The sequence below is a fragment of the Ursus arctos genome, unplaced genomic scaffold, assembly GCF_023065955.2.
Source record: "Ursus arctos isolate Adak ecotype North America unplaced genomic scaffold, UrsArc2.0 scaffold_12, whole genome shotgun sequence".
In the NCBI taxonomy this organism is placed as follows: domain Eukaryota; kingdom Metazoa; phylum Chordata; class Mammalia; order Carnivora; family Ursidae; genus Ursus; species Ursus arctos.
In genome coordinates, this window is record NW_026622786.1 from 63587560 (window position 1) to 63600018 (window position 12459).

Here is a 12459-nt window from a genome sequence, read left to right on the forward strand (position 1 = left end):
GGCTCCCAGTGGAGGAGCCCGATGTGGGACTCGATCCCAGAACGCCAGGATCACGTCCTGAGCCAAAGGCAGACGCCTAACGACTGCGCTACCCAGGCGCCCCCTGGTTTTGCTTTTTAACTTTTGTTTTTCTGGGAGACTCTACCTCTCCTTCTATTCTGAATGAAAACCTTGCTGGATAGAGTATTCTTGGCTGTAGATTTTCTGTTTTAGCACTTAGAATATATCATGCTGCTTTCTCAGAGAAACTTCAGAGAAACTCTCAGAGTTTCTGCTGAAAAACCCACTGATAGCCTTATGGGGTTTCCCTTGTATGTAACTGCTTTCCTTTCTCTTGCTGCTTTTATAATTCTCTCTTTATCACTACTTTTGCCCATCTTATTTATTTTGTGTCTTGGTGCAGACCTCTTTGGGTTGGTTTTGTTGGGGGCCCTCTGGGCCTCCTGGATCTGGATTTCTCTTTCCTTCCCCAGATTCAGGAAGTTTTCAGCTATTATTTCTTCAGACAAATCTTCTGCCCCCTTTTCTTGTTCTTCTCCTTTTGCGATCCCTAACATGCGACTGGTATGCTTGATAGTGTCACTGAGTTCCCTGGGTCTATTCTCATTTTGGATATTTTTCCACCTCTCATCTGCTCAGCTTGATTACTTTCCATTACTCAGTCCTCCAGGTTGTTGATCCGTTCTTCTACTTCCTCTTGTTTGCTATTTATTCCAGGTGGTCTATTTTTATTTCCATTTAGTGAGTCCAATAGCTCTAAGTGGTTCTTTTTTTTTTTTTTAAGATTTTATTTATTTATTCGACAGAGACAGAGACAGCGACAGCCAGCGAGAGAGGGAACACAAGCAGGGGGAGTGGGAGAGGAAGAAGCAGGCTCATACCGGAGGAGCCTGATGTGGGGCTTGATCCCAGAAGGCCGGGATCACGCCCTGAGCCGAAGGTAGACACTTAACCGCTGTGCCACCCAGGCGCCCTTCTAAGTGGTTCTTTTTCACATCTCCTATCTCTTGGTGGGGGTCTCATGGAGGTCCTGCACTCCTTTCTCAATTCTAGTGAGTATCTTTATGAGCATTACTTTAAATTCACAATCAGACATATTACTAATCTCCATTTTGTTTAGGTCTCTTGCTCTGATTTTGCTCTTTCATTTGGGACATATTCCTCTGTCTCCTCATTTTGTCTATTGTTGTGTCTGTTTCTATGTGTTAGGAAAGTCAGCTATGTCTCTCACACTTGAAAGTAGTGGTTTTCTGAAGAAGAGGTCCTGCAGTGCAATGTCTCCTTTTCACCAGAAAATGGTGCTTTGGGGGTATCTCCTGTGTCCGTTGCTACAAGGGTGTCCTTCCATTGTGGTAGAGCTGTGTTTGCCTTCAGTCCAGTCTGTAATGGCTCTCTGCCTGTTGTGGGCAGAGTCTGATGCCTGTGGTGTTAGTGGGCTGGTCCAGGGCTGCCTTGGGCTTGAGTTGAGTAAGACCAGGTGTTTGCCAGAGATGAAGTAGCACCAACCTGCAGGCACTTCCCTGTGTTGTCTCCTGAGAAGCTTTTGTTGGTGTGTGGCGCCTGCAGTCAGACCAGCTGCCTGTCCCCAGCCCACTGCTAGGGTCACAGTCAGACCAGTGTGTGGTTATCTTCCCCTCTCCCTGGAGCAGGACTCACATTGGAGTGGTGTTGGCCCTTGTCTGGGCTGCTTGCACACTGCCAGGCTTGTGGTGCTGCTTTGATGGGATCTTGCCAAGAGCAATCAGAGGGGGTGGATCTGCTTTGCTGTAGCCTCTTTTCTACGTTGGGCTTTGGAGAGTCTGTTCTGCCAGTCTTTGGTGGCTTTCTGGGTTATTTATGCCAATGTGGGTTTTCTCTAGGTGCCCATGTGGCAAGAGGTGAGCCCAGAATCCTCCTACTCCATCTTCCCAGCAGCCTTCCTGTGTTTTTTTTCTAGAAGTTTTTTTTTTTTTTTAAGATTTTATTTATTTATTCGACAGAGATAGAGACAGCCAGCGAGAGAGGGAACACAAGCAGGGGGAGTGGGAGAGGAAGAAGCAGGCTCATAGCAGAGGAGCCTGATGTGGGGCTCGATCCCATAACGCCGGGATCACGCCCTGAGCCGAAGGCAGACGCTTTAACCGCTGTGCCACCCAGGCGCCCCTTTTTTCTAGAAGTTTTATGTTTATCTTTCTGAGTTAGTTTTTGTGTCTATTGTGACGCAGTGGTTGAAGTGCACTTTTACATATGGATCTTCAAGGGCACCTGGCTGGCTCAGTCAAAAGAGTTAGTGACTCTTGATCTCAGGGTTGTGAGTTCAAGCCCCATGTTGGGTATAGAGGTTACTTGAATAAATAAAACTTACCAAAAAAATACATATGGATATCCAATTGTTCCAAAATCATCCTGTGAAAGGAATTGTCCTTTCTCCCATTGAATTAACTTGACACCTTTGTCAAAACTCAATTATAAATGTGTGGATTTATTTCCAGATTCTCTATTGTATTTCATTGATCTGAATCTATCCTTAAGCCAGTACCATTCTGTGGCTTTATAAATAAGTCTTGAAATCAGGTAGTGTAAAAATCCTCTTTGTCCTTATTTTTCAAAATTGTTTTAGTAATTCTAGGTCCTTGCATTTCCATATAAGTTTTTTTTAAATTGTATTTATTTAAGCAATCTACACCCAACATGGGGTTCAAACTCACAACCCGAAGATCAAGAGCTGAATACTCTTCCAACTGAGACAGCCAGGCGTCCCCATATAAGTTTTAGAATCAGTTTGTCAATTTCAGCCCCCCAAAACCCTGCTGGGATTTTGCTCAGGATTGCATTTAATTAATAGATCAACTTGGAGAGAATTAACATCTTAATATTTAGTTTCCCAATCCATAAACATGGTATATCTTTTCATTTATTTAGTTCTTCTGTAGTTTCTCTCAGGAGTGCTTTGTACTCTTATGTATAGGTCTTGTACATATTTTGTAAAATTTTTTTTTTTTAAAGATTTTATTTATTTATTCAGCAGAGATAGAGACAGCCAACGAGAGAGGGAACACAAGCAGGGGAGTGGGAGAGGAAGAAGCAGGCTCATAGCGGAAGAGCCTGATGTGGGGCTTGATCCCAGAACGCCAGGATTACGCCCTGAGCCGAAGGCAGACGCTTAACCGCTGTGCCACCCAGGCGCCCCCATATTTTGTAAAATTTATCCCTTTTCTATTTTTGATGCTATTGTAAATGACATTTTTAATGTGATTGTACAATTGTTTGTTGCTAGTATGTAGAAATACAATTTATTTTTGTGTATTCACCTTGTATTCTGAGAGCTTGCTAAATTCACTTATTAGTTCTAGTAGCTTTTTTTTGTAGACCACTTTAAGATTTTTTATGTTAACATAAAAATGTAATTTATTCACAGGCAACATAATAATAATGTTTTACTTTTTCTTTCCAGCTTATGCCTTTCAGTTTTTTCCCTTGTTTTGTTACATTGTCTAGGATCTCTAGTATAATGTCAAAAAAAATTCTTTTGAGTTTTGAGGCAGATTATGCAATTCTTTCTTTTTCCCCCCCGTGTACTTGATTATTTTCCACCACATATTCATAAACAGAGATTTTGTAAAGATGTGTCCTGAGCTGTTGGAGTAGCCCCAGTGATTCCAGTTTTACCTCTAAAATCTGAACTCTCGGGACACCTGGATGGCTCAGTCAGTTAAGCATCTGCCTTCGGCTCAGGTCATGATCCCAGGGTCCTGGAATCAAGTCCTGCATTGGCCTCTTGCTCAGTGGGGAGCCTTCTTGTCCCTCTGCCTGCTGCTCCCCCTGCTTGTGCTCTCTCTTTCTGACAAATAAATGAATAAAATCTTTTAAAAAAATAAAATAAAGGGGTGACTGGGTGTCTCAGTCGTTAAGCATCTGCCTTCAGCTCAGGTCATGATCCCAGGGTCCTAGGATCAAGCCCCATATTGGGCTCCCTGCTCAGCAGGAAGCCTGCTTCTTCCTCTCCCACTCCCCCTGCTTGTGTTCCCTCTCTCACGGTGTCTCTCTCTGTCAAATAAATAAAATCTTTAAAAAATAAAATAAAATAAAAAATAAAAAATAAAATCTGAACTCTCGCTATCTCTCCAGCTATACCTGCCTTTTCTTTCCTAAAGGAAGCTTCTGATTTAACCAGTCTGACCTGAGAAAAGACCCTTCTCTCCCGAGTTTTTGCTCATATAGTCCCCCTTGTGCTTATCTAAATCCTCTCCACCCTTCAAGGTCCAGCTCGAAGAAACCCCTTCTGCAGGAAGCCTTTCTTTGAGCAGCTCTCCGGGTATCATTCTTTTTTGCAGTATGTGTTCTCCTGACTTTATGTACCATTCATTGAGCACCTTCTATGTGCTATCATCTCTTTTAGCAATCACAGCTTCAGACTACTCTTCAGGCTCCTCTTTGATGGAAGTTGTACCTGCCTCAGCCCCAGTTCCACTGCATTCAGCTTAGGGTCTTCTTCTTGAAGGCAGGGCTGCTGCTTTGTACTGCCTTTGTTCCTTTGTGCATATCAGAAAAAAAAGTGACCCTTCCTGTGGCCTGATGTAGCTCTATGCCAAAGGTAAGGATGGGTAATTAGAGTTCAGGCCAGATTTCAATTTCCACTTGTCTCTTCTGCTGCACATCTTCAAAACCTGCATGGCCGTAAAGGTCAATTATGTCTCAGGGAGCAATTAATAACTGAACAAATCATTCTGAAATATGAGTATTTTATATATAAATATGTAGGTATTATATATATCGAGCCTTAGAGAGGTTAAACTACTCATCTGGGGACCCAGTCGGTTTTGTCCTGGTTCCGTCAGTCCCCAAAGCTCAAGGAAACACTCCTTTGACTACCTCCTTCTCTGGTCTCAACATGAATCCAGCACTTTACATGTTAGTAAGCATTTTTCACATTCACAGTTCTTTTCAGCCCACAATCCGCCACTTCTGAATTTACTCCAAGATTTCTGCAGTCTGGAGTGAATGTCTTGGCGTCTTCCAGGATTATGTCTCTAACCTTAACCCCCCTGTCCTAGCTGGAGTGTTACCAGAGTCCAGGAAGCAGAGAATAGGGAAAGGCAAGGACTTTGGTACCAGATCAGCCTGTCTCTGTTTGGCAGTTGACTTCCTGGGAGAATTTGGACTCCTTACTTAGCCTCATCTGTAAAATGGAAATCAAAATACCTACTTTATAGAAATGAGATAGAGGTATGTGAGCACTCGGGAAAGGTTAGTCCTCCTCTTCCTTCCACTTTGCTGAGAGCAAGGATTATGTCTCACATTAGGTCCACACACAAGAAAACTACAGCATTTGTCTACAGAAGATTCTTAGTGACATTTGTCAACCCTAGGGCTGGAACTGTCTTTTCTCTTGATCTTGGACAAGTCTGTTCCCCTCTCTGAGCCTCAATTTCCTGTCTTTTAAATGGAGACAGTAATCCCTAAATAACCAAAAGAAGAACTATCATTTACTGGATATTTACTATGTGTCAGACATGGCAGTGGTTTGTGGGTGTATTAGCATTTAATCAACTCAATAGGCTTATGAATTAAGTGCTATTAATATCCCCCACATCCCAGAGGAAGACACTGAGGCCCAGAGAGGTAAAGTAGTTTGCTTATGAGTCACCCAGCTGCTAAGCAGCAGAGCTGGGATGTGATCCTGCTTTGCAATACTGTAGGCTTAGGATTTCTCAACGTAGTGACATTTTGAGATAATTCTTTGTTGTGGTGGACAGTCCTGTGCATTATGGAATGTTTAGCAGCTTCTGTGGCTTTTACCCACTAGATGCCAGTAGTACCCATCCCCCAGTTGTGACAACAAAAAATGTCCCCAGATATTGCCAAATGTTCCCTGGTGAGCAAAATCACCCTTAATTAAAAACCACTTGTCTTTATTTTACGTCCTAGGCAGTGTCTTTCCTCTGCAATGTGACCAAGATAGGGAAGCTTCTTTCCCCACAAGAGTCAGTAAAGGAAATCAACTGCAGACAAGTACTACACTGATGATAATACTGTTTCATATTTGTTACAGCCCATTTCCACTTACAGAGTGCCTTTTCATACATTAGTTTTTCTGAATATTCCAGGTGAGAGAACACATAGAAGTGTCTAGCACAGTGCCCAGTATTTATTAGGTAACATTTTGATTTTCTTTTATTGGCTAGACGGAGTGATGGTGGTTTCATGAGGTTCAGTGACAGTTCCAGGGTTACACAGCTTCTAAGTGGGTATTGTCATTGGTCATGTCAATTAACCTGTTAACTATTGTTCTCCGATCTTCTACTTTTTTTTTAAGATTTTATTTACTTATTTGACTGAGAGCGAGAGAGGGAACACAAGCAAGGGGAGTAGGAGAGGGAGAAGCAGGCTTCCCGCCAAGCAGGGAGCCTGATGTGGGGCTTGATCCCAGGACCCTGGGATCATGACCTGAGCCGAAGGCAGACGTTTAACGGCTGAGCCACCCAGGTGCCTCTCAGCTCTTCTACTTTAATCCTGAAAAGAGTTTTTGCTTTCATTGGGAGGAACAAGGTAAATCAGAAGAGTTAGGATCTTTGTTTCCTAGAGTTGAACGCCCTGGAATCCTAGAGGCTATTAGCTCAACTCCCTACTACATGGTGTTCAATCCAGGGAAGGATTGCCAGATAAAATATAGAGTGGCTAGTTAAAATTGAATTTCAGGTAAACAGCAAATAATTTTTTAAAGATTTAATTTATTTATTTGAGAGAGAGTGCAAAAGTGGGAGGGAGGGGCAGAGGGAGAGGGAGAAGAGGCTCCCCACTGAGCAGGGAGTCTGACTCAGGGTTCCATCCCAGGACCCCAGGATCGTGACCTGAGCCCAAGGGAGATGCTTTACCGACTGAGCCACCCAGGCGCCCCAACAACAAATAATTTTTTAGTGCCCCATATAATCATCACTAGTACCAAAGACGATGGTGGCCCTGGCACTCCCGCTGGAGAACAATGAGCAGGGCTCAATTAGCCATGCGATCAGAGTGGAGCACTTATATTCTAAGGGATTAGAGGAAGGGGTCTTCTGACTGGGCTTTCCCATCTCACTGAGATGGGTCACGCCTTCTGTGGGAGGAGTCTACCCGATGCAGGGGTCAGACAGTCCTTGGGACATTCAGAAACACAGATGATGACAATGAGGTCAGTCCATTGACAAATGCCTTTAAACACCTACTCTGAGCCAAGCATTTCTTAAAGAATACAAGAGGGATAAGGCAATATCAATATAGCAAATTAAGGAAAGTGAGACAATTTTTTACCTGTGCAATGGGAGCAAGGAGTAAGGAGAATATGGCAAGAAATAGAGGAAGATGAAGCACAAGGACTTTGAATGGCAGATTAAGGAACTGAGCCTTTACTCCAAGAACAGGAATGGAGGACTCAGTGAAGCAGTGAGATGATAGGCTCAGATGTGCTTTCTGGAGCATCATTTAGCTTGTGATGTGAAGGATGGATTGGAGGAGGGAGTTGGAACCAAGCTGATGAGCTAGAAGGATGGGAAGTCTTGAGTTAGGATAATGGTAGCAAGAAGGAGAGGGGAGAGAATTGAGAGATGTTAAGACGTGGGGCTTTTTGTTCCTGCCCCCTAACTGTTGGGGCTATTTGTTCTCCCCTTCTTCTATGTTAATGAAACTCCCAATTTTCATCTGGGCACATGGCCATACAAATAAAAACTTTATTTCTCAGTGATCCTTGTCTGAGGGCTATTTGGTTAAGTTCTTCTGACCTGTAGGATATACTGTTGTGCCCTCACTTAAAAGTATAGGGTTGAGGGGCGCCTGGGTGGCTCAGTCAGTTGAGCATCTGACTCTTGGTTTCAGCTCAGGTCACGATCTCAGGGTGGTGGGATTGAGCCCCGTGTCGGGCTCTGTGCTCAGCACAGAGTCCGCTTGGGATTCTCTCTCTCCCTCTCTCTCTGCCCCATCCCTGGTCACACACTCTCAATAAATAAAATAAAATATAAATAAATAAAGTCTTTAAAAAAAAAAAAAAGGTATAGATAGTGTTGAGGTGGCCAGCTGTCTTGGATCGTGCAAATGATGGCAATATCCTAAGGCTGGCAGAGCCATTAACCTGGCTAAAGGTCCAGCTTTTACATAGGATAGAAATAAACTTTTATTTTATTTGAGGATGTGTTTACTTTGGGTTCCTGTCATAGTTGCCAAATCTCCATCCTAACACAAAGTGGTAAAAGCCACAGGTGAGAGCTAAGATGTAGGGACTAAAGGAGATGTGGGGAAGAGGGGGAGCTGCAGAGGTTTTTATTATACCCAAGCCAGTGTTTTGTTTTTTGTTTTTTTTTTTTGAAATGTACCCCTTTGACCACCTGCCGTGCAGTCTCTCAGGGTGGAGTCCACTTGGTGATTTGTAGGTACCCAGGCCTTGGCAGTCCCCTCCCTCAACTGCCAGGCTGGCCCTGCTGGAACTGGGATCTGCCAGGTCTGCCTGCCTACCCCAGGCGTCTCCATAGTGATCTGTCTTCCAGGCAGCCAGCAGAGCAGCCTCTTCTCCTATCAGTAGTTCAGAGTCTGCCTCTGCCCCAGAGTTTATTTCTGGCCTTCAGATTTAGGACTGAAGACAGGCTCTGTTACGCTAAGTCAGGTCACTATCATTTTTCACCTGGATTCCACAAGGCCCTGACTGATCTGGCCCCTGACTACCTCTCTCGCCCTTCACCTTATCACATGGCTCCAGGCAGCACTGTCACCATCCTATTGAGTATCTTCCTTCTTTAGGGCCTCTATCTACTTAGGAACTTCCCACTTCTTTCCCCTAACTTTTTTTTTTTTTAAGATTTTATTTATTTATTTGTCAGAGAGAGAGAGAACACAGCAGGGGGAGCAGCAGGCAGAGGGAGAAGCAGACTCCCCGCTGAGCAAGGAGCCCAGTGCGGGGCTTGATCCCAGGACCCTAGGATCATGACCTGAGCCAAAGGCAGACGCTTAACCAACTGAGCCACCCAGGTGCCCCTCTTTCCCCTAACTCTTATTAAAATGTCAGCTCTTGGGTGCCTGGGTGGCTAGTAGGTTAAGCATCTGCTTTTGGCTCAGCAGAGAGCCTGCTTCTCCCACTCCCTCTGCCCCTCCCTACCTTGTGCACCCTCTCTCTCAAATAAATAAATAAATAAAATCTTAAAAATAATTAAATAAATAAAATAAAATTTCAGCTCTTGACTTAAATGCCATTCCTCAGGGAGACCTCTGAACTCCAGAGTAGCTCCAATGCCAGCCTCCCTGTACTTCTTCCTGGTGCTTATCATAATTACATAATAATTGGTATAATTATTTGTTTAATGCTTGTCTTTCCCACTATTCTCTAAGTGCCACGGCAGCTGAGAACATGCCTGTTTTGTTCACTGATGTATCCCTAGAACCTAGTGCAGAACTTGACACATAAACAGTGCTCAAGAAATATTTGTTGAATGAATGTCCCTTCCAAGCATAACTTTCCAGGAAGCACCCTCATAGTCATACTCTCCTCTCACCACACTCTAGCCCAGCTCAGAGAGGTAAAAAAGTAATGAGGATGGACCTCCCTTTCTTGAAGGACCTGGGACCAGTTGATGAAGGAGCGGTCAGCCAAACACAAAGGACTTTGTCATATCCACAGCCAGAAATGACCCCTCTCTAAATTCCTAACTGGTGGTCTCTGGTTTGCTAATTTACTCTAAACTAATAGCAGATAGCTAAGCAATCAGTATAAGATTTAAGCAGATAACTAAAATATTGATTAATAATTAAGGCTTGGCAATAGCTGAACTACTAAGAGCTAAGATAAAACCCAGTAAATAAAGTGTATTGCTTATAAATAAAGTGTTAGAAGATAACTAAAGTGCCAGTAGAAAATAAAATATTAACTACTCAAGTGTTAGCTGATTAACAAGGGATTAATTTAAAACTGAGTTGTTAGCAGATACCTGTTAGCCAATGACTACCTTAACAGTTGATAAGGATTTAAAGTGAGCTTTTTTTTCCGTAGGGAGCTCTTGCACATTAGAGGGGACATGGGAGCAGCAGAACACTGACAAAGCATAGGAATAAAGGCCGACTTGTGACTGCAAAATCCTCAGCTGGACTCTAAATTTCTGGGGGAAACTGCTTATCTTTGGTTTCTAGATCGGTTCTGGTCAGGGACAGCATGGAGCTGGTGCTCAAAATGCTTACTTTATAATTAAATTATATATGCTAAAGGCCAGGTGCTGTGCTAAGGAAAGAAAGGAGAACAGTCACTTAAATAATAGTAGTGTAGAGAGTGAGTGGTGTGTGAAAGGAAAGGCTTTGGGGTTCTGCGAAGGCTGAGTGGAAGGGAGAGAGGTGTGTCAGGGAGAGATGATGAGTTTAGCTCTGGGCATGTTGAACTGAAATGTGTGTAGACATGCCCACTAGGCAAATGAGTATGAGTCCAGGGTAGATACAAGGTAGAGGTTTGGGTGTCAGTAGGGTGTAGATGGTGGGGTGCCTGGGTGGCTCAGTTGGTTAAGCGCCTGACTTCTGATTTTGGCTTAGGTCATGATCTCAGGGTTAAGGGATCCGGCCCCATGACAGGCTCCACGCTCAGCTTGGAGTCTGCTTGAGATTCTCTCTCCATCTTCCTTTGCCCCTCCCCCAGCTAGCTATAAGTAAGTAAATAAGTAAATAAATAAAATCTTTTAAAAAAAATAGGGCATTGATGGTGGTCAAAACTATGAGAAAAAAATGAGATGGCTGCAAAAGAGCACATGGAGTGATAAGAAGGACCAGCCTGTCACCCGAAGGAAGACCAACAAGGTAGGAGTGGGCAGGAGGAAGAGACATCAACAGATACTGAGAAGGAAGGAGCACTCAAAGAGAAAGGAGAAAGGGGTAAAACCTAGAAAGAGGGGCATGGAGAATGTAGTTCTGAGGTGTCCATCACGAACATTTCTGTGATTGCTGCATTTCATTGTGTGTGTGTGTGTGTGCACAGCATATGCAGAGCTGGAACTTGGAGCAGAGTGTGTAAGGGCAGGCTGGAGGCCACCATAGTGGGGCTTGTGGTCTGCTCACAGAGAGCCTTCATTTACTCTGGGTAGCTTTTGAGAGGTACCATTAAGGGACACTGGAAGAACTATAAGCACAGTTCAACCCTTTCATTGTCCATGCCTCCAAAGAGGCAACAGTTTGCTCAGTCTGTGAGTCAGGGGCAGGACTTAAATCTGAGTCTGTCTTCTAGAAGAGTGACCTTGGGAGGAGTGGACATGAAATTCTTACTGGCTAATAAATTATTGATCAGTGACTTTGCCCATCATCTCAGTTTTTAGCTGCCTCTTTTTATATTTCTATAAAAGTGAAATACATATTTTACATACAAAATTCAAACATTACAGAAATACATAACAAAGACAGGGAAGGTCTCCTGTTATCCCCTCTTTCCCCTGACTCCCTCATTGACAACCACCATTAATAGTTTGGTCTAGGGGCACCTGGGTGGCTCAATTGGTTAAGCATCTAACTTTGGCTCAGGTCATGATCCCAGGGTCCTGAGATTGAGCCCCGCATCAGCCTGGAGTCGGGCTCGGCACTCAGGGGGTGGGAGTCTGCCTGTCCCTCTGCTCCTCCTCCCATGCTCCCTCTCTCTCAAATAAATAAATAAAAATCTTAAAAAAAAAAATAGTTTGGTCTATATTCCTCTCTCTTCCTCTCACTTAATCTCAAAAAATTTTGATAAAAATATTATACTTCTTTATACTGGATTTTTTTTAAAAAGATTTTATTTTTAAGTAATTTCTATACCCAACATGGGGTTTGGACTTACAACCCCAAGATCAAGAGTCCATGCTCTACAGACTGAGCAGCCAGGTACCCCTATACTAGATTTGTGTGGTGCGTATGTATTCATTCTGTTTTACAAGCTGCCCTTTCTTCACTTTTGGACAACTTTTTCTATGGTAGCATATAGAAATCTAGTTCAGGGGCACCTGGGTGGCACAGCGGTTAAGCGTCTGCCTTCGGCTCAGGGCATGATCCCGGCATTATGGGATCGAGCCCCACATCAGGCTCCTCCGCTATGAGCCTGCTTCTTCCTCTCCCATTCCCCCTGCTTGTGTTCCCTCTCTCACTGGCTGTCTGTATCTCTGTCAAATAAATAAATAAAATCTTTAAAAAAAAAAAAGAAATCTAGTTCATTCATTTTGGGACACCTGGCTGGCACAGTCAGTAGAGCGTGTGACTCCTGGTCTCAAGGTTGTGAGTTCAAGCCCCATGTTGGGTGTAGAGATTACTTAACGTTTTTTTTTTTTTTAATCTAAAAAAAAATTAAAATAAAATGAATGAATTAGATTTTTAAAAATATTATATTTTTAAGTAATCTCTACACCCAATGTGGGGCTTGAACTCAATCCTGAGACCAAGAGTCACATGGTCTACTGACTAAGCCAGTCAGGTGCCCCTAATTCATTCATTTTAATAACTGTATTAGTGTACCATTTGGAT

General features: G+C 43.4%; 2 protein-coding genes across 2 annotated transcripts in view; one reads left to right on the forward strand and one right to left on the reverse strand.

The window, feature by feature from the left end:
• Nucleotides 1–12459, reverse strand: part of GPX7 (glutathione peroxidase 7) — a 34405-nt gene that overhangs the window by 14008 nt on the left and 7938 nt on the right. The window lies entirely within an intron of this gene.
• The window catches only part of TUT4 (terminal uridylyl transferase 4), a 188275-nt gene that overhangs the window by 7469 nt on the left and 168347 nt on the right, over nt 1–12459 (forward strand). The gene's annotated exons all lie outside the window — the stretch shown is intronic.